The sequence below is a fragment of the Sminthopsis crassicaudata genome, chromosome 3 (assembly GCF_048593235.1).
Source record: "Sminthopsis crassicaudata isolate SCR6 chromosome 3, ASM4859323v1, whole genome shotgun sequence".
NCBI lineage: Eukaryota > Metazoa > Chordata > Mammalia > Dasyuromorphia > Dasyuridae > Sminthopsis > Sminthopsis crassicaudata.
In genome coordinates this window covers 267,689,581-267,708,551 of record NC_133619.1, presented here as the reverse complement: position 1 = coordinate 267,708,551, position 18,971 = coordinate 267,689,581, and the positions used below count along the sequence as shown (strand labels likewise).

At 35.3% G+C, this 18,971-nt stretch overlaps 1 pseudogene; it reads right to left on the bottom strand.

Moving 5' to 3' along the window:
- Positions 1-717: 717 nt before the first annotated feature.
- On the bottom strand, positions 718-1,974 carry LOC141562017 (protein PRRC2A-like; annotated as a pseudogene).
- Positions 1,975-18,971: the final 16,997 nt, after the last annotated feature.

The window sequence follows — 18,971 nt, the reverse complement described above, 5'->3', positions numbered from 1 at the left end:
AATTAAATACTATTGTGTTATAAAACACTATTGTGCTATAATAATTTCAGAAAAACCTGGACTCACATGAACTGAAACACTGATACAAAGTGAAGTGAGTAGAACCAGGAGAACATTGTATACAGTAATAGCAATATTGTATGATGATCAACTAGAAGGACTTAATTATTCTCAACAATTCAATGATCCAAGATAATTCCAAAGACTGATGAGGAAAGATGCTATTCACATCCAGAGAATCAACTGATGCAGTCTGGATGAGTTCAAAGTGTACTATTATCATTCTATCTGTGTGTGTGTGTGTGTGTGTGTGTGTGTGTGTGTGTGTGTTTCTTTTGGTCTCTTTCTTCTTTCTCAATATGACTAATATGAAAATGTTTTACATGATTGCCCAAATATAACCTATATTAAATTGCTTCCCATTTTACAGAGGAGGAAGATGAGGGAGGTAGAAAGAAAATTTGGAACTCAAAAAAAATTAAAATGTATGTTGAAATTTATCTTTGAATATAATTGGAAAAATAAAAGAATATATATATATATATATATATTTTAAATCCTTTTATTCTTTTGTTTAAAAAAGATAGGGGCCCAGGGGAAGAGGGGGGAGAGGGAAGGAGGCCCCAGCCCCACAACCCCTCCCCACCCACCCCCTTCCCCCTTATATATTTATATCTATGTACAGGCCCCGGGGGTGGGTTGGGGGGTGGGGTGAGGGGTGGGACAGCTCCCTCAGCGGGGTGGGGGCAACCCAAGATCCTTGTCCCCACGGGGCCCTCCCTGACTCCTCTGCCCGCCGGGGTGGACCCTCACGAGAGGGTGGCCCTGCCCGCTCCCAGGGCTTCGGCATCCAGCGCAAGGCATCCGGTGGGGAGGCCTGAGGGCAGGTACACATGGAGTCAAACTGCTGATAGAGGTCAAAGCGCTGGGTGCAAAACACACCAACTCCACTATATCCAGTGGGTGGAGCCTTGAGGCGGGAGCTGAGACCAGAGAAGGGCCTTCCCGCTGGAGGGGTTCGAGCTCCAGGTCCCCCAAGGTTGCTCAGTTTTCGATAATCCTAAACGGCTTTAGTTCCATGGGTGCAGCTCTGCTCTCCCCAAGCTGGGAGGGAAAGGCCGGGCGGGTGAGGGTAGCACCCGGGCTGCCGGAGCAGGTGGGGGCCGGACAGCCAGACTAGGGGGCTGTAGGGCAGGGCCCACAGGCAGCAGGGAAAGTGGAGGTGGGGCTGGAGGTGGGGCAGGAGGCAAGGAGCTGAAGTTCACCACAGGTAGCTGGGACTCCACTACTGGTAGCAACATCTGCTGGGTGGGAGCAGCTGGGGGCAGGAAGCCATTTTGGCTACCAGGCTGCAAAGGAGCAGAGTAGAAATCTGAAGGGGATGGCAGATCCTGGCGCACCTGTAGCAAAGGGGGGTCAGGCAGAGGACTGGGACAGAAGGCCGGTGGGTAGAGGAAGGAAGGTGGGGGATAGAGGACACCCCCAGCTGGCAGCTTTCCCAGCTCTGCTGTCTGCAATGCTGAGAAATCCAGGAACTGGCCCTTGAGGGCTACACCAGAAAGCAGTGCTGAAGCAGGGGCTGGGCCAGGGGGTAAATAGAGGGGTTGTGACCTGTAAGGGTGCAGTGAAGGAGTCCCTGGGCGGAAGCCACCATTGGTGGGGTGCAGCTGAGTCTACTATTCCCCCTGGGACCTGAGTGCCTGGAGGCCCTAGGCTGCTGTAGAAGACCTCAGGGTATAGGCGGGGACCGGAGGGATTGGGATCTGGGCCACAGTGGCTGGGGCCCAGGCTTTTAGATGTTGCCTCAGCTGAGGTGGGACCAGGGGGGAGCAATTCCCAGTCTCGGGGAGGAGGCACCTCAGGTCCAGATTGTGGCAACTCCTTCTCTGGCTTTAAGCTATCTCCCACCGCCAGGCGGATATCAGAGTCCTTGTCACTGGTTCCAAACTGGATAGGGGGACCAGGTCGGTGTAAAAGAATATTTTAAAAAGATAATAGCTTTTAGGCTATTAAAATTATTAATTTAATCATTGGTACTTTAAAATAAAAATGTGAATTTCTTTAATTATTAGTGATATAGAATTATTGATAGATTAACTTATCATTTATACTTAGAATTACTTTTATTCTTATAAATTTGAATCAGTTCCTTAAATAGCTTAGAAATGAAAGACTTGAAAGGATCCACATGTGCAAAAATATTTGTAGCTGCCCTTTTGTAGTAGCAAGAAACTGGAAATTGAGTGAATGCACATCAGTTGGCAAATGGCTGACTAAGTTATGATAGATGAATGTGATGGAATATTATTGTTCTACAAGAAATATCAGCAGGATGATTTCAGAGAAGCCTGGAGAGACTTCCATGAACTGATGCTAAGTGAAGTGAGTAGAGCCAAGAGAACATTGTCCACAGTAACAAGAAGATTATACGATGATCAATTCTGATGAATGTAGCTCTTTTCAACAGTGAGATAATTTAGGTCAGTTCCAAAGGACTTGTGATGGAGAGAGCCATCTGCACCAATAGAGAGAACTGTGAGGACTGAGTGTGGATCACAACATAGTATTTTCACTTTTTTGTTACTTGTTTGCTTTTTATTTTTTCTCATTTTTTTCCTATTTTGATCTGATTTTTCTTGTGCAGCATAATAATTCTGGAAATTGTATAGAAGAATTACACATATTTAACACATATTAGATTATTTGCCATCTAAGGGACAGGGTAAAGGGAAGGGAGAAAGAAAAAAATTGGAGTGCAAAGTTTTACAAGGGTGAATGTTGAAAGCTATCTATGCCTATATTTTGAAAATAAATGCTTTAAAAATTTTTTTAAAAAGAAATGAGACTTTACAAAGGTTCTGATAAAGGCTTCATTTCCAAAATATATAGAGAATTAACTCTAATTTCTAAGAAATCAAACCATTGTCCAATTGTTAAATGATCAAAGGATATGAATAGACCATTTGCAGATGAAGAAATTGAAACTATTTCTAGTCATATGAAAAGGTGCTCCAAATCATTATTGATCAGAGAAATAAAAATTAAGACAATTTTGAGATACCACTATACACCTCTCAGATTGGCTAAGATGACAGGAAAAGATAATGATGAATGTTGGAGGGAATGTGAGAAAACTGGGACACTGATATATTGCTGGTGGAATTGTGAATGAATCCAACCATTCTGGAGAGCAATTTGGAATTATGCTCAAAAAGTTATCAAACTGTGCATACCCTTTGATCCAGCAGTGTTACTGGGCTTATATTCCAAAGAGATCTTTTTTTTTTATTAATTTTATAATTATAACATTTTTTACAACATTATCCTTGTACTCCCTTCTGTTCCAAATTTTCCCCTACTTCCCTCCATCCCCTCCCCTAGATGGTAGGCATTCTCATACATATTAAATATGTTATAGTATATCCTAGGTACAATATATATGTGCAGAACCGAATTTTGTTGTTGTTGTTGTTGTTGTTGTTGTTGTTGTTGTTGTTGCAACGGAAGAATTGGATTCGGAAGGTAAAAATAACCTTAAAGAGATCTTAAAGGGAAAGGGACCTATATGTGCAAAAATGCTTGTGGCAGCCCTTTTTGTAGTGGTTAGAAACTGGAAATTGAATGGATGCCCATCAATTGGAGAATGACTATATGAATTGTGGTATATGAATGTTATGGAATATTATTGTTCTGTAAGAAATGAGCAGCAGGATGATTTCAGAGAGGCTTGGAGAGACTTACATGAACTGATGCTGTGAAATGAGCAGAACCAGGAGATCATTATACATTTCAACAACAATAATGTATGGATCAATTCTGATGAATGTGGCTCTCTTCAACAATGAGATGATCCAAATTAGTTCCAATTGTTCAGTAATGAAGAGAACCAGTTACACCCAGTGAAAGAACTATGGGAAATGAGTGTGAACCACAATATAGAATTTCCACTCTTTCTGTTATTGTCTGCTTGTATTTTTGTTTTCCTTCTCAGCTTATTTTCACCTTCTTTCTAAATCTGATTTTTCTTGTGCAACAAGATAACTATATAAATATGTATACATATATTGTATTCAACATATATTTTAACATATTTAACATGTATTAGACTACCTGCCATCTAGGGGAGGGGGTGGGAGGAAGACAGGAAAAGTTGGAACAGAAGGTTTTGAAAGGGTCAATGTTGAAAAATTACCTATGCATATGTTTTGTAAATAAAAAACTTTAAAAAAGAAGAAGAAATGAGATTTTATTAGAGAAGCTTAACATAGATAGGATTTTTCCCACAGTTGCTTATATCAATTTTAATTCTAGCTGCATTTGTGTAAAACTTTCTAATTCTGAGCAAAGTTGCTCATTTTATCTCATCATCCTTTCTGGCTTTTGTTTATAAATGAACAATCTCCCTATCTATGTATCTGAAAGATAATCTCTTTATAATTGCTTTAATTTAATTATGATGTCACTGTTTCTGGTTATATATTCATTTGGAGCTCCTCTTGGTATGTGGGGTGGGATATCTCTATGAACTTTCTGCCAGACTGCTTTTTATTTTCCCTAGCAATTTTTTATTGAATAATGAGTTGTTACTTCTATAAACAGGGTTTCTGGGTTTATCAAAATCTAAGTTATTAGTTTTTTCTATGTATAGTTTTCATTTCATTTCATTCATTTTGTTTCTATGTATAGAATTTAATCTGTTCCATTGATTGACCTCTGTATTAATTAACAGTACAAAATACTTTTGATATTTTACAGAAGAGTTTGATAACTACCTTACTTTTTATTTTTCCATTAATTTCATTTAGATTCTTGATGGTTCATTTCTCAAAATGGATTTTATTCTTTTTTCCTCATTTTACAAAATAATTCTTTCATAATTTGATATATTACTGAATAAACAAATTAATTTGTGTAGTATTATAACTTTTGTTATATTGGCTCAGCCTACACATGAATAAATAATTTATTTTCATAAAAAATATTCTGTAGTTTTATGGATTTAATTCCTGTGTATGCTTGGTAAATTGACTCCCAAGTGTTTTATTACATTCCATAGTTATTTTAAATGGAATTTTTCTATCTTGAGTTTCTTTCTCTTCTCCCTCCATCATTGACTATATCATTAGAGAGACTAGACCAATAGAAAACAATGCATCTATTCAGAGCCAAAGTGGTACCTCAACAACAAAGAGATGAACAATGACAGTCACTTAAGAAAGGGGACAGCTTTAAGAAGCATGACTCCTTATACCAGAGAAGAATGTCACTATGTGCTCATCAATGGACTTCCAAGTCTTAAAGTACCAAAAGTTGTAAGTTACCTCCTTTTTCCCCAATCACCAGCAACTACCAATGCCTCACATAATGAATTCACAAGGGCTAGTTTCTTTATGGAAGAGAAGAGTAAAAACGGAGGTTTATGTGGCTTTGAGTGAATCAAGCCTTAAGTAATTTTCACTTCTGTAATGATCCCAATATCTAAAAATGCAGAATTTCTCTTCAGTTATTGCTGAGTCTCTAAAAGTATAGTGATGCTTATCAGGATTGAAGACATTTAATGCACTTATCACTTTGTGGGTTGTCTAATACTATAGCTTTTAATCAATGTGTACTGATTAGAATTGTTAGAAATTCCTCATAGATAAATTAATTCACTCCCTGACTCCAAAGACAAGCACCTCAGAGGGAAGCAGTTACAACTGTAACTCTTAATTCTTAGTCCAAGTTCCCTTCCTCAGCTTCCCATTTGGTTCTTTAGACTTTATGGGAAAGTCTAGTGAAACAGTTATGTTTCTTCCCATGGACAAAACTTTTCTGTCCCCCCAAAATTATTTGTAGAATATGTAAATTCACATTAATATGACAAGCTATAAAGCAAATCATTGATTAACAAATTCTTTGAAATGGACTAAAACAAAATGCCATTAGCAACAATATTAACAATGATAAATAGAATTTAAAAAAATAGAATAGAAAAAAAATGAATATCTGTACTTAAAATCAAAAAGTATGAACTAATTTGATGGTTTATTGCATAACTTACAAACAACTTTCTTCCTCTAGTATTATGCTTATATATTTACATGTGTGTAGGTATAGATATCAAAATAGTACAGGTATAATAAATAGATATAAATAAAATATAATAATCCAGCATAGATAGATGACACAGAGACAGAGAAAGAGAGAAAGAGAGAGAGAGACGAGATAGAGCGAGAAAAAGATAGAGATGGAGAGATGGGTAGGTGGATAGAAAGAGAGATACATAGATGAGTAGATGGATGGATATAGATAGATAGATTTAGAGATAGATATAATAGATAATAGATAGATATAAGATAGAGGAGACAATGGTAACGTTCAGGTCTTCTAAATTTTTCCATTCATGATTCCTTTTATGCCTGAGAATTTTGTGTATATAGATGTATAAAACATATACAAATCAAACATTTACTGATAATAATTCATAATTTTTCAACACCATTTATGAGACCACATATGGGTTACAACACATAGTTAAGAAGCTTTGGTATAGTTGAAAAAGACCTGAAGTTTGTGCCACAGGGTCTGATTTCTAGTCCATGGCAAATTATTTACCACTTGTGTAACTTTCAGCAAGTCACTCAGTGGTCCCCTACCACTTATTATCTATGGTTCTGTACATAAAATTTGGTTTTTTTTAATTTTTGCAGTATGTGTTTGTTTTATTTTAAATTACCATATTTAGTTTTTCAGTAATAGTTTGTTAGTCCTTTCAAAGAACAAGTTGATCACTTTTAAGTCTTTTTGGTTTCAAATTTATCTATTTATTCTTTAGCTTTCAATATCTCCTTTTTGGTGCTCATTTAATCATTTCCTTTTCAATTTTGTTAATTTGTGTTTTTAGGAATATACCCCTCAGGACTACTTTGGCTGCATCCCAGAAATGTTGGTATGTTGTTTCATCATTATCACTTTTTTCATGTACCTATAAATTATTTTGTGATTTGTTCTTTTAATTATATAGAATTTCATTAGCAAGTCTCTAGTTTGGTCTAATCTTTAGTTTGTACTCCTTAACCTGATTCCTACTTCTATTGCATTATGGCCCATAAATGATATATTTACGAGTTTTGCTCATTTACAGTTATTTGCAGTATCTTTATATACTAATACAAATTTTGTGATGGTAAGAAATAGGTATATTCTATAGCAGTTTCAAGATAACATAATTCTTTTAGCTCTAATTTCTACAGCCATTTGTTCAATTCCATAATTTTACTTTTGTTTACCTGTTAGTTGTATTTAGAACCAAAAGGACATTAAAAGCTCCTACTATTACTATTACTATTTTTCTTCTAATTTATTTTTTCATTCATGATGATAAAGTAATTGAAACATAAATTTAACATTCATATTGGCTTAATATCTACAGTTCTTTTCAGCATAAAGGAACTTTCTTGTTTGTTTCTCAGATTAGAACACTTTTATTTTTGGTTTCATACCACAGTTAATTCATAACCTCCATTTGTTACAAAGTTTTTACCTTTCCTTATCAAATCCGAAGACCCAGATGCTGCTAATGAGTTTGTGTTATAGTAGAGTAGCTTGTAGGCAATAAAATGATCAAGGGAAAGTTAGACAGGGAGAGATAAATTAGAAGAAAAAAAACATAAACCAAAGTTTTAGTCATTAGCATAATGTCAAAGTTGTCAGGAATGTCAATGGCCTGGAAGATAGAAAAATTTTTTAAAAGTTTGTACCACATATATGAATGTTATGGAATATTATTGTTCTGCAAGAAATGACCAGCAGGATGAATACAGAGAAGCTTGGAGAGACTTACATGAACTGATGCTAACTAAAATAAGCAGAACCAGGAGATCATTATACACTTCAACAATGATACTGTATGAGGATGTATTCTGATGGAAGTGGATATCTTCAACATGAGAAGATGCAATGAAGTTCCAATTGATCTATGATGGACAGAACCAGCTACACCCAGAGAAGGAACACTGGGAAATGAATGTGGACTACTTGCATTTTTGGTTTTTTTCCCCAGGTTACTTTTGCCTTCTGAATCCAATTTTTCTTGTGCAACAAGAGAACTGTACGGATCTGCACACATATATTGTATCTAAGATATACTTTAACATGTTTAACACATATGAGACTGCCTGCCATCTAAGGTAGGGGGTGGAGGGAGAGAAGGAAAAAGTTGGAACAGAAGTGAGTGCAAGGGACAATATTGTAAAAATTACCCATGCATATGTTCTGTCAATAAAAAGCTATAATAAAAAAGTCTGTACCACATAAGAGGACCCTATATTACCATACTAAATCTCCTTACACTTAGCCAGTGAGTAACTCAAGCTTTGCAATAGTATTTGTCATAGGTCTCCTCAGTCAAGTCTCTGCCAATGGACTCAGCTATGCTTGTTTGAATTCCCTTTGTAAATGTTGCTGCTCCCCACTTCTGTCCCTTTACCCACATGAAAAGGTTGCTGATCTCTGCTTTGGACAATTCTCTAATTGGGCAATTGAGAGTTGACTTTAATTATACCTATGAAAGAGATGGTTGCTTCCTCAGGGAGACCAGTTTACATTCTACCAAAACTCTTTGGATTCTTTTTTCAACTCTTGGGAATCACAAAGCAAAATAAACCACATCACATGCACTATTTAAAAAACTTTGCCATATTTTGAAAGCATTATTGAAATAAAATTTCTGGGGTGGTCAGCAATCTTTGTATAAGTACCATCACTGAGACAACATTTCCTAAACTAATTTAACCAAATAAAACTTTGGAGCATGAAATATTATCGACAAAATGAATGCTTATCATTCGTCTGATGAAACTCGAATTTGGGGGGAAACATTTTGCAGCAACATAGACAAAATCAAGCCTATTTTATACTAAACTGTTTCCACACGTAGTGTTTTTGAAACATACAATGTGGTCAGGGATGGCATCCTTTTTTGTGAAGTTCTGCAGTGGAAGTTTCAGGTGACAGGTGACACTAAATGTCAAGAGAGGAGAGCTGCTGCTTCCTGCGGAACTTCACAGTTAATTCCCAAGCTTAATTTCATTCAAAGTTTTAGCCTTCTTCTCTACCAAGCCTTCCCCTCTCCTTCCCTCCCCACCTCCCTCACCAGGTCCTAATGAAGAATGACAGATGACAGGTTTGACCTGAAGATAGTTCAGGATCATGAAGGTGCCAACCCTAACTTAATTGTTAAAATTTCAGTGTGAGTATTTACACCTCAGAAATTGATACAAATCAAGGCTTGAACTATCATTTTGTTGGTTAACATATATATACTTAACATATAAACGTAAGAAAATGATGAAAAAAATAATTGTAATGTAGATTAAACCTAAAAGATATAGTGAGTACATTTGTTTTCTTAACATTTCAAGTTGTCTTTCTTCACTTTTTAAGAGGCTATAGAGTTGTTTATGTGAAATGGCCAAAAGAGAAAACAAAAGAACTATAATCAAAAAACAGGGTCAGTAAAAGATAGGAAAAGAAAAAGGAATATATAAAAAAGAAAAGACAACAGAAATTAATTAATGTGTTGACTAAAAGCAATTATTAGGTGCTTTACACAGTAAAGGAGGACATGAATTGAAAAGCATTTGCCTTTAAGGACTTGTGTTCTTAACAGATCCTCTGGACAAGGGTAACTGCTGGAGTCAATTCAATAACACTTTGAGAATCTTTAAATTTTTAGTGTTTGCATATGCACTTCAGAAATTAGAATTTATCATTTTGTTGCTTGTTAAGATTTGAAAAATGTTAATGTAGATAAAATTTTAAAGTAAAAGATACATGTTTTGGAGTGTGTGTGTGTGTGTGTGTGTGTGTGTGTGTGTGTGTCTTTTCTAAAGAGTCTCTTTCTTAAAAATTTAACAGCACATACAAGGTATTAATCTGTAAACATTACTTGAGCTGAGTAAGACTGCAATCAAGTTCATTCAGGGAATGAACTCATCAATAGTCTGGAAGTTTGGTGACTGTAGTATAAAGATAATAATAATAATATCAACAGCAATTATAGTATGTACAGGGTATTTTAGGTAGCTAAGTGGTATAGTGAAAAGAGTACTAGGCCTCATTGTTCTGATTTCAAATCTGTCATCAGACACTTATTAGCTGTATGACCCTAGGCAAGTCACTTAACCTTGTCTGCCTCAGTTTCCTCATCTATAAAATGAGCTAGAGAAGGACATGGCAAACCACTTCAATATCTTTGCCAAGAGAAAACATTTTTACAGTTAAAGGTTCTGATAAAGGCCTCATCTCCAAAATATACAGAGAATTGACTTTAATTTATAAGAAATCAAGCCATTCTCCAATTGATAAATGGTCAAAGGATATGAACAGACAATTTTCAGATGATGAAATTAAAACTATTTCCACTCATATGAAAGAGTGTTCCAAATCACTATTGATCAGAGAAATGCAAATTAAGACAACTCTGAGGTATCATTACACACCTGTCAGATTGGCTAAGATGACAGGAACAAATAACGATGAATGTTGGAGGGGCTGTGGGAAAACTGGGACACTGATGCATTGTTGGTGGAGTTGTGAAAGAATCCAACCATTCTGGAAAGCAATCTGGAATTATGCCCCAAAAGTTATCAAAATGTGCATACCCTTTGACCCAGCAGTGCTACTACTGGGCTTATATCCCAAGGAAATACTAAAAAAGGGAAAGGGACCTGTATGTGCCAAAATGTTTGTGGCAGCCCTTTTCATAGTGGCTAGAAGCTGGAAAATGAATGGATGTCCATCAATTGGAGAATGGTTGGGTAAATTATGGTATATGAATGTTATGGAATATTATTGTTCTGTAAGAAATGACCAACAGGAGGAATACAGAGAGGCTTGGAGAGACTTACATCAACTGATGCTGAGTGAAATGAGCAGAACTAGGGGATCATTATACACTTCAACAATGATACTGTATGAGGATGTATTCTGATGGAAGTGGATATCTTCAACATAGAGAAGAGCTAATCGAATTCCAATTGATCAATGATGGACAGAATCAGCTACATCCAGAAAAGGAACACTTGGAAATGAGTGTAAACTGTGAGCATTGTTTTTTTGTTTTGTTTTGTTTTGTTTCTCTTCCCAGATTATTTTTACCTCGTGAATACAATCCTTCCTTTGCAACAACAACAACAACAAAATTCGGTTCTGCACATATATATTGTACTTAAGATATATCATAAGATATTTAATATGTATGGGAATGCCTACCATCTAGGGGAGGGAGTGGAGGGAAGAAAGGGAAAAACTCGGAACAGAAGGGAGTACAAGGGATAATGTTGTAAAAAAAAAAAAATTACCTATGCATATGTACTGCCAAAGAAAATGTTATAATTATAAAAATTAATTTTAAAAAAGGGAAAAAATATCTTTGCCAAGAAAACCTCAAATATGGTCCTAAAGAGTTGGATAAACAAAAAGAACTAAACAAAAACAACACATAGCATTTTAAGGTTTTTAAAGTGCTTTATATCTATTATCTCATTTGAGACTCATAACATCCCTGCTCATAGGGTTGCTCCCCCAACTTTTTCTTGTTCTTGAATGTTAAGATCTTCAGAGAGTGGTTGTTACCTCAGGTGCTCCCCTTTGGGGAAGCATTGCACCTCATAACCCCCAACTGGTATGCTTCCTATTAACAATCAGTCAGACTTAATTAGCTTTCAACAAAAGCATTCACCAAAATAGTGCAGTAGATAGAATACCAGACCTGGAGTCTGGAAGACCTGAGTTCAAATCCAGTCTCAAGCACTTAATGACTATGTGATCCCAGGAAAGTCACTTCACCCTGTCCCATTTAGTTTCCTCATCTGTAAAATGAGCTGGAGAAGAAATTTGTAAGCCATTTATTATCTTTGACAAGAAAACTCCAATAGGGGTCACAAAAAGTCTGAAATGACTGAAAAACAGCAATATAATAAGAAAAGCTGGCACATAACATTTTCTTCAAAACATGGGCACAATCTCATGAATCCACACAGGTCATTGGGAAAAGGGGGCTCACACTTAGAGTGTAATGACAATGATGTACTCATGTAGGCAAAGGGGAAAATCACAACTAGTACTTTATGGCTTGAAAATACTTTATTGAGTCTATAATAGTATTCTTATTTGGTACTGTAACAAATGGATAGGAATTTTATTTCCACAGAGTTATGAAAATTAAATTGGAAAAATAAAACTTAAATTAGAAAATTGAAACCCAAGGACAGCAAAGAATAATCAGGGGTTGAGGTTTTAGATTTGAGCAGAAGCCCTCTGAACTTTGTCACCATAAAAATGTAAGCTCTTTGAGGGCAGGGACTGGTTATGTAATGAGAGGTGGAGATTCACATTCTGTAATTTCTGTAACATCCAGTTAATGGAGAATCAAAGGAAGGGCTTTTTGGATAAGAAATAAAACACTGCATCTGAGGTTTTAAAAGTGTTTCTACTAATCTACACATCCATTCTTGCAAGAATGTAAAATAAGGAGCAAAGCCAGGAAGCTGCTGGAGCTCTCCCAGTTTCCCTCAAAAATCACATGAAACCAAGCCCTTGAACAGAGTTTGATGGAATGAAACCACTCTCCAGCTCAAGATAGACTGGAAAAACTTCAAGAAAAGTCAGTTTCACTGGAGTGAAAAGAGTATTCAACCCACCTCAAATAGACTCTGGGAAAGCTGGTGAGAGAGTCTTAATCACAGCAAATCAGTAACTAAGACCTTCAGCCCTGGTTTAGAAGAAGAGCACAGCAGGGGGCAGTTTCCAATCCTAATTCAGAAGGCAAACTCTGGGAAACCAGGCTGTTTCCTAGAAAGAGCAGGCAAAACTATCTCCTGAAAACACAAGGGGCCCCTGGGCTCAAAGCCAAAGCTCAGAGGTGCGCAGGAAGCTTGGGACAGCACCCACTTTACCCCAAGAGCAGAGATCAACCATAAAAGTAAAAAAGAGGAAATATCAAAAGAAAAAGAAAGAAAAGAAACAAGAAACAGAAAAGAAACTTGACCATAGAAAGCTACTATGGTGACAGAGCAGACCAAAATATAAACTCAAATGAGGACAAAATGTGCACAGAAGAAATATCAAAGAGTAATATGAATTGGTCTAAAGCCCAAAGAGGCTTCTTGGAAGTGCTCATGAAAGACTTTAAAAAGAACATAAGAGAGGTAGAAGAAAAAATGAGAAAGGAAATGAGAGGTATGCATGACAATGTCAGCAGCTTGGAAAAGAAAGGAAAAAAAATGTCTGAAGAAAATTCCTTTAAAAAAACAGAACTAACCAAATTTTTAAAAAAAGAGATACAAAAGGTAACTGAAGAAAATCACAAATTGAAAACTAGAAAAGGGCAAATGAAAGCTAATGACTTTGTGAGGTAGCAAGAATGAGTCAAACTAGCAAAAATGAGTCAAACTAAAAAGAATGAAAAAAATGGAAGAAAATGTGAAATACCTCATTGGAAAAACAACCAACCAGGAAAATAGATTCAGAAGAGAAAATTTTAAAATGATTGGCCTAACTAAAGGCCAAGACCAAAAAAAAAATCTGCATATCATTCTTCAAGATATCATTAAGGAAAACTGCCAATACTCTAGAAAGAGAGGAGGAAATACTCTTTGAAAGAATTCCCCAATCATTCTTAGAAAGAAATAACACAAGAAAAACCCCAAGGAACACTGTTGTGAAACTCCAGAACTACAATCTCAAGGAAAAAAATATTGCAAGATGCCAGACAAAAACAATTCAAATATCAAAGGAGAAACAGTCAGGATTACTCAGTATCTGGCAGCTTCTACAATAAAGGATTGGAGGGTCTAGATGTCAAAAGACTTAGGGTTATAACCAAGAATTAACCACCCAGAGAGATTCAGCATGATCTGTCAAGGGAAGGGATGGAGCTTCAATGAAGTAAGAGACTTTCAATCGTTTCTATTGAAAAAATCAGAACAAAACAGAAAATTTAATGTACAAACACAGGAATCAAGAGAAGCATAGAAAGGTAAACAGGGGGAAAATAGATATTATTTAAAGGTTAAACTGTTTACATCCATAGATGGGAAAACTATAACTGTAACTCTTAAGAACTGTATCTGTCACTGAACAGACAGAGTGGGGCATCACATGGGCTGAGAATGTGATTGTGAATGGATTCTGATATGATGACATCAAAAAAAGACATTAAGGGGTGGGAAAAGGTCTTTACTAAAAAGAGAGGAAAGGAGACCTATTATAATTGAGGAAAAAAGGGAAAGGAACTTTCATTAGTTTTGGCTCTAAGAGCAAGTTACTTAGTCATTCAGTTGTGTTCAGAAATTTGTCTAACCCTATAAAAAAGTAGGAGGAGAAAGAGAAAAAAAAGATAGGGACAAGATAGAAGGGAGGGCAGAAACACTAGGGGAAAAGGAAAGAGAAATGTGGAAGGGTTGATAGAAGACAAGGTAGTGGGTGGAATGGGTTTAGAAAAACACTAAGAGAAGGGGGAGGAATGGTAGGAGATAAGGTAATAGGTGGGGTGAGTAAAAAAAAAAAAAAACACCACTAAGGACAGGGTGGAAAGACAGAACAAAAGTATATGCAGGGGAGAAAGTAAGATGGAGGGAAATACAATGCTAGTACAGAATACAGAGTAAACATAACTGTGAATGTGAATGGGATTAACTCTCCCAAAAAACTGAAGCAAACAGCCAAGTAGATTAAAAAAGAGAATCCTCCAATATGTTTACAAGAAACATTTTTGACACAGAAAGATATATACAGAATAAAGGTAAAAGGCTGGAACAGAATTTATTATGCTTTGGCTGAAATTAAAAAAAAACAACAAGTAGCAATTCTGACTTCAGATAAAAAAAAGTAAAGATAGATCTTATTAAACGATATAAGAAAGGAAAATATAGCTTGATAAAGGGTATTATAAACAATGAAATAGTAATGATACTAAATGCATATGCACCGAGTGGTAGAGCAGCTAAATTTCTAGAGAAGATTTTAAGGCAATTAAAGAAAGAAATATACAGCAAAATTATTCTCAACCTTCCCTCTTAGAATCAGACAAATCTAACCATAAAATAAATAAGATAGAAATTAGAGAAGTTAATAAGATACTAGAAAAGCTAACTATCATAAACCTCTAGAGAAAATTAAATAGGGAAAGAAAGGAATACACCTTTTTTCTCAGTAATACATGGCACTTGCACAAAAATTGATCATGTATTAGGGCATTAAAACCTCACAATCAAATATAGAAAGGCAAAAATAGTAAATGCTTCTTTTTCAGACCACAATGCTGTAGAGGGCTGGAACTCTGGAGAAGTATACTTGAAACAAGGTGTTAACTCAATGGAATTGATGAGATGATGATTCTTTAATTCACATATATACTTAGTATGGTGATGTAATGGTTCTCTAATTCACACATAATCAGTATGCTGTAATGATGTAATAACAATAAGTTAAATAAGAGCTAAGAAGTACTGGAAGATAGACATTCTATCTGTGACCAGCCTCATGGTGGCTCTCATGTCTCCTGCACTAAGATCAAGACTGGGCCAAAATAAAGAATCTAGACTCTCTTCTTGACCATTCTTGTGGTGTCTATCCTGCTGAGAACAAGGCCTTTCTGGAGGACCTCCAGAAAGCTAGCTAGAACATTACACAATGCAATAAAAATTATATTCAATAAAGGATCAAGGAAAAATAGACTAAAAACCAAATGTAAATTATATAATCTAATTCTAAAAAATGAATGGGTCAAACAATAAATCACAGAAACAATCCATAATTTCATTCAAGAAAATGACAACAAGGAGAAAACATACTAAAACCTATGGTATTCAATCAAAACAGTTCTTAGGAGAAACTTTATATCTCTAAAGTAGATAGATAAAAAAGAGAGAATTAGGCAGACAAATAAAAGAGCTAGAAAAAGAACAAATTAAAAACCTTCAATTAAGTACCAAATTATAAATTCTGAAAATCAAAGGAGAAATTAATAAAATAGAAATTAAAAAAAAACTATTGAACCAATAAATAAAATTAGGAGTGGTTTAATGAAAAAACCATCAAAATAGATAAACCTATGGCCAATTTGATCAGGAAAAAAAGGAAAAAAAAAACAAATGACCAGCATTAAAAATGAAAAGGATGAACTTATCACCAATGACAAAGAAAATTAAAGCAATAATTAGGAGCTATTTTGTCCAATTGTATAGCAGCAAGCTTGACAATCTAATTGAAATGGATGAATATTTACAAAAATATAAAATATAAATACATAGGTTAACAGAAGAGGAAATAAATTAATTAAATAGTTCTATTTTAGAAAAAGAAATTGAACAAGTCATTAATGAATTTCCTAAGAGGAAATAAGTTAATTAAATAGTTCTATTTTAGAAAAAGAAATTGAAAAAGTCATTAATGAATTTCCTAAGAAAAAATATCTAGGGCCAGGTAGATTCACAAGTGAATTCTACCAAACATTTAAAGAACAATTAATTCCAATACTATGTAAACTATTTGGAAAAAATAGACAAATTCCTGCCAAATTCCTTCTGTAACATAAATGTGGTACTGGTACCTAAACCAGGAATAGCTAAAATAGAAAAAGAAAATTACAGACCTCTCTCCCTAATGAATATTGATGCAAACATTTTAAATAAAATATTAGAAAAGAGATTATAGCAACTTATCAGCAGGATGACACATTATGATCAAATGGGATTTATATCAGGAATGAAGGGCTGATTCAATACATTGCCATAATCAACCATATCAATAACAAAACCAACAGAAATCATATGATAATCTCAATAGATGCATAAAAGGCATTTGACAAAATATAGCATCCATTCCTATTAAAAGCACTACAGAGCACAGGAGGAAAGGGAGCTTTCCTTAAAATAATAAGCAGGATCTAATTAAAACTTATAGCAAGCAAGATGAGACTAATGGACAATGGACTTATGGACATTTATAAATTTTCAATTTATGATTATTTGATTATGTTATATACTTCTAGCATGCGTTATGTTACTATGTTACTATGTTATGCTTATGTAATTTATGTAATTATCTGTAATACTTCCCATATTGATGGATTTATGTTTCAAGGTCATTTATGTAATTATCTGTAATACTTCCCATATTGATGGATTTATGTTTCAAGGTCATGACTGTCCTATGTTCTAAATCAAAAGAAAAGGGGAGATGTTAGGATTACTAAGTGAGAACTGAGGTTGTCTGGACAGTGACAAGGTGAGAATTCAGGTTTTCTGGACAATTACAAGGTGAGAACTCAGGTTGACTTGATAGAGGGGGCAAGCTCATTGGCTGGGGTGGTTCTTCCCAGAAGCCCTTGCATTATCCCACGCCCATTCTCTGGGAGAATAAAAGAAGAGGACTCTCAGAGAAAGAGGAAGACTCTCTGCATTACATCAGGCCTGACGGGGCTCTCTGCAGGAAGGGAAGTCACTTCTTTGGACAAGAGTTAACAGCAACTGCCTGGAGACAACGGTTCGTTACAGGAAGAAGAATCTGTCTGAGAGATTTGAGTAGACACAGCAGATCTCTTCCCAGAGAGCGATCCAGCAGCTTCTGGAGACGACGGCTCGTTACAATTTGCTACTAAGAAATAAGAGTGGTGTATCAGTGGAATAGATTAAATTCACATGACACAATAAGCATTATTGTAATCTCATGTTTGATAAACTTCTGAACTCCATCTTTTGGAATAAGAACTCATTATTTGACAAAAATTGCTAGGTAAACTAGAAAATAATGTCAGAAACTCAGAATAGACCTACATCTCACATCTCATACCAAAATAAGGTCAAAATGGGTACATGTTTGGGGCATAAAGGATGATAACATAAACAAATTAGCAGAATAGGAGATGATTTCCTATCAGGTCTTTGGAGAAGGAAAGATTTTCTGACCAAAGAAGAACTAGAGAACATTATGAAAGACAAAATGGACAACTTTGATTACATTGAATTAAAAAGTTTTTGCACAAACAAAACCCACATAAACAAGGTTAGGGAAGTACAAATATGAGGGAAAATCTTTATGGACAGTGTTTCTGATAAAGGTCTCATTTCTAAAATATATAAAGAACTGTGTCAAATTTGTAAGAATACAGGTCATCCCCCAATTGATAAATGGTCAAAGGATATGAACAGACAATTTTCACATGACAAAATTAAAGCCATCTATTGTTGTATGAAAAAAAATTCTAAATCACTATTGATTAGAGAAATGCAAATTTAAAAATCTGAAATACCAATTCACGCCTCTCAGATTGACTAAGATGACAAGAAAAGATGATGAAAGTTGAGACATTAATGCATTGTTGGTGAAGTGAAATAATACAACCATTCTGGAAAGCAATTTGGAACTATGCCCAAAGGGCTATAAAACAGTGAATACCTTTTGACCCATCAGTGTCCTACTGGGCCTGTATCCCAAGGAAATCTTAAAGGAGGGAAAATTATCTACATGTGCTAAAATGTTTGTAGCAACTCTTTTTGTGGTAGCAAACAACTGGAAAATGAGTAGATACTCATCAATTGAGAAATGACTAAACAAGTAGGGGTATATGAAGGTAACAGAATATTATTGTGCTATAAAAAATGATGAACAAGATAATTTTAGAAATGCCTGGAAAGATTTACATGAACTGATGCTGAGCAAAATAAGCAGAACTAGGAATACATTGTACACAATAATAGCAAGAATGTGTGATGATCAACGATGAAGGACTTGGTTCTTCTCAGTGATTCAGTTGTCCAAAGAACTCCTAATAGATTTTGGACAGAAAATGCATCCAGATGGATGCATCTGCATCCAGAATTAGAAATAAGAAGACTGAATATAAAGCAACACATGCTATGTTCATTTCTTTTTTCTGTTTTTTTTTCCTCTCTCCATGGTTATTCTTTTTTTATCTGATTTTT